Source organism: Athene cunicularia (genome assembly GCF_003259725.1).
Source record: "Athene cunicularia isolate RWA chromosome 5 unlocalized genomic scaffold, athCun1 chr5_part2, whole genome shotgun sequence".
Taxonomy (NCBI): Eukaryota; Metazoa; Chordata; class Aves; order Strigiformes; family Strigidae; genus Athene; species Athene cunicularia.
The window spans coordinates 635,574-639,748 of NW_020799102.1; the positions used below are offsets into that span (position 1 = coordinate 635,574).

General features: G+C 44.8%; 1 long non-coding RNA gene across 1 annotated transcript; it reads left to right on the forward strand.

The window, feature by feature from the left end:
* The first annotated feature begins 582 nt into the window (after positions 1–582).
* Positions 583–3,553, forward strand: LOC113481055. Its single transcript, XR_003398588.1, has 3 exons — positions 583–759; positions 2,344–2,516; positions 3,300–3,553. It is a non-coding gene; the product is annotated as an uncharacterized LOC113481055 (long non-coding RNA).
* Positions 3,554–4,175: the final 622 nt, after the last annotated feature.

Genomic DNA, 4,175 nt, shown 5'->3' on the forward strand with positions numbered 1-4,175 from the left:
CTCTGCTCCCTAGAAATGCTACATTTCATTGGAAAAAAACTGCTTGGAGGGTGCTGTGATTGTGTGAATTTTACAGGACGAATGAGAGACCTGTTTGCAAAGACTCACTTTGCATGATCCAAATACATCTGAGCTCAGACTGTAACCTTGATCCCAGCAGTAAAGCAAAAACAAAATCAAAAACCAGAAGTTCAGATTGTAAGCTTCCTTCAATTATACTGAAATCAAAATTGAGCATCAGAGCCCACCGCAGTCTCTAACAATCCCCATCCTGACGGAATCACAACCATTAAACCCAGAAGCCTGCCAGGGCCTCCTGCAGTTGCTGTTTTCCCAGGGGAGGATCACAGATGCTGTGCAGAGACCCTCTGTGAGGCCCCATGTGTGCAACCCTGAGGGGTATAAAACCAGACTTTTGTGACTTTTTGCTTCTATGCAAATTGTGTGACATACCAACTGAATGTCCTTGGGGATACATTTACCTGTTGAACTGCAGAGGAACAGAGCTTGCTCCATTGTGCTGAACCATTGTATGGATGGATCTCCTGCATACAAGGCTTGGCTGTCAGAGTCACCGTTTGCCTTGGGAAATCCGCAGCTCTTCGTTCCGCAGGATATATCCCATCGTATGTCTGAGCACAGCCTTCCGGAACCATGAGGAAGACAGAGCTGAAGCACAGGCTTGGCCTTTAGATGTCAGCTGGGAAATCATGAGAGCCTGAGCACCCTGCCTCAAAGAGTTGGCTTTCACCGTAACAGGTGAAAAGGATTTTACTTGTCAATAGAAGTATGCAATATGGAAAGCAAACAATAATGCAGCACAGGTAGAGCAAATTAATGAGCTATGTGAAATTAAATTTATCTAAAACAAACAGAGAATGAAGAGAGAAACAAAAGTAAAAAGGAGAATAGTGGTGTTCTTTCAGACAATGGTTATTGTTGATCTAAGGAGAAATTATCTAGGAGGACAAAACCTATCCAGTGTGCCTCAGTTTCAGGATGGGTTGGGGTGTCCACAGGGGAATCCTCTCCATGTGTTAGTTCAAGGAAAGGAATGGTTGTGCTGCCGAATCTCTGTTCCATTATTTTCCCATATAAAAGTAGTTAAATTCATATAATTGGGTAGAATCATATCATAAAGTAAAAATCATATTCCATGGCTCCTCAGAGCGCGGAGTGTCTTCCTGCTTTTTGCCCTTGGACTGGCTGCTTTACCTAGCTTGTCCCTCCAAAACTTCCTGATCCTTTTACTTCCGCATAAGCTACAGTAAAGCTCAGTTGATCTGAGCTGCCAATGAATTAATAGTTATTTGTATAGACTTAAACTACTAATCAGTTCTAATCCTATTCTAACAGTTATCATATGCTATTTCCTATATTATCTCATACTACATATTATTTATAGGTCTGTTCAGGCTGCATGGCAAGTCTGAAACTGTGAGCCGTGTGCTTTGATTTTAATCCCCAATGCCTCAAGCCATGCCATGGGCTGGGCAGTGGCTCGTGGGGCTCAGCCTTGTCGCAGAGCCCCGTTTGGTGTCAGGATGAGAGCAGGAGGCCCCAAGCCTGGCCAGTTTTTGGCCAGGGACAGCCCTAACGTACTGCTGAAGTGTTGGGTGCCTTCACTGGGGCATCTCTTCAGTGCAGGGACTGTATATTTTTTACACATCTGTGTGTCAGAAGCCCCTCCAAGGGGGCTCTTAGCTCTTACCCATGTACCCTAAGAATGAATAATCAAATGGGCCATAGGGAGACCAGAGCTATTTTTGGGATTATCTATCTTCTCTTTTTTTTTAATTAATTTGTTACAAATTGCACTTTTATGTTGAATTCATTTTCCACAACTTTGTACTGAATGTGACAAACTTTTAACCAAGAAGAAGCAAAATCACTGACATTGGTTATTTCACATTTTCTCTTTAAAATATATCTAATCTGTATTTTTAAAGGCTGCAGAAAAAGCCAGGTGAGAAAATGTTGCATTTGACCCGCAAATAAAAGGTATTTCAGCTTTTTCACTTCCATTTACCCTGCTGCTTGTATGTCTCAAATATACTTTTTTTTCAGATTTGCATGTTTTGTGTGGGTTTTTTTTTTTTTTCAATTCTGTGAGCAAACCAGAAATCATGTACTTGCCAGCTGTATTCTGTGCTCCCAAGCTAAATTGCACCGTCTGTTAAACAAAGTTTGCCTTCTCCTGCAGGCTTGCTTTCTTAATATTTCTGCCACTTATTTCCCTGCCTGAGAATTACAATGATAACGAGAGTTCAAAATGTCCGTTTAGATCATCTGCTGAGCTTTGATTATAGTCTGCTGTAATTAATGAATGCTTTTCTCTTGCAGGAATACTCCAGGATTCTGATATGTGCTGAGATCTCTGATGCCAGGCACTACTTGCACAGAAACTTAGGGAATCCCACCACATAGGCAAGACCCACGTGTACAGAGAAGATACAGCACTGTTTCCTCTTGGAATCTGGGAACAGAGGAGAGAACAAATGTCCTTTTCCAGCCTGGTATGCCAGCAGATTCATGGGGTATATTTGCACTCTCCCTGCAGTTGCAGGAGGTGTCTGTGAATGCAAATGTGGCCTTGCCCAAGGGGGTCTCTCACTATCGCTCGCCTGTATGTTACTGACATCCTTACGTGTATGTGAGGTTTGTAGCGCTCTGGGGCCTTAACCTAAGTGCTGGTGTTTTGACTACAGCTGGAGGAAGCACAGTGCAGAATTTTGCCCTGTGAGGAAGGGGGATGATGGCAGGTCTCTGTGCTGGCTCCTCTCCTGGCCTGGGGCTGGGGCAGCCCATCTTGTGGGGAGGGCCTTGTAGTTGGGCTCTGATGTAGACACTTTCTGGCCCAGGGGGTTGGAAAGCTTTAGTCTTCATGGCTGGGAAGTATTACTGTCTCTGGTGTGTTTAATAAAGGACAAGGGCATTTTAAAATCAAAATTATAAAGTGTGTGTATTTGTTCTTTGGGGTTTCCATACACACACATTTTTATTTGCCCCTGCTTGCTGAGTCTGAGCTTATCCTTGTGGCTGTGATAGCCAAAAACCTTTCTGGGAGATGACACTCATCTATTCCTGATTCCTTAATCTGAGGAGGTATGGGGATCTGGGAAGCCACTAGAAGGGGTTTGTAAACTGGGCTCAGGTGGGATCCTGGGAGAGCGCTCTTCCTCTCCTGAAGAGAGATGAAACTGAGAAAGAGTTATGGGGTAAAGCTGCTTTGTGTGGCTGCATAAACAGATGTATAGGCTGAAGGTTGATGTGGTTGTTGGGTTTTTGCTCCATTTCAGAATGGATGTGGACTTTGTGATTTAGCCATGTGCATCAGCCACCTCACATCTAGCTTGTGCTGAAGAGAAGCCCCAGTGCCAAAGTGGGAAACTCCAGCTGCTTCCAGAGCAGGTAAGGGATCCTCTGATAGTGACCGTTTTAGGCATAACTTGTCCATCTCCTGGCCCCTCAGCTCTTGAGGGGACCATGTGTCTATAGGTAACAAGAGTGAGGTTTGAACGTTGTTGAAGCACATTTTCCTGCCTCCTTCTTCCCCTTTCGCTGCAGTATTTTATTGTCTCTTGAGCGACTTTTGAAATGCTTCAGATTTATGTTTGAACCCCACGGTGTTACTGACCCTGGCCAGCTGTGTCCCTGCTACGTGAGGTGACAGATCCTGTGGCTCTGCAGGTGGTATGAGGGTGCAGGGCACTTGCCTCATCTGGGAGGAAGAAGGGGTATTTCTTGCAGGGGCTCAGTGTCTCTGACTGCCCAGCTTCACAGCAGCAAACCCCCAAATTCTGTGTGCCTGAATTCCCACCCTGCCGTGGTGTGAGGCTGGTTGCTCAGAGTTGTGAGGTGTTACCGGCTCAGCAGGGCTCAGGACACATGATTGCAGAGCAGAAAGCTTTTACTGGGATCCTAATTCCCCAAGTGACCAATTTTGATCTGTCAGTATTTTAGGGCTGACTGGGAGATATTTTTAGAAAAATTGTTGGTTCCTTTCTGACTGAGAAAGTTCCAGGACAAAGAGGCTTTGGGGAAAGTGAAAGGGCAGCAGTTTGTTGAACAGCCCTTGCCTGGAAAAGATCAGTCCAGCACATTTGTCACTTTGACCTACTAGTTACCTGTGTGACAGTAAGGAGGTGGATACCCTCTTTGAAGACTTCCCTGCA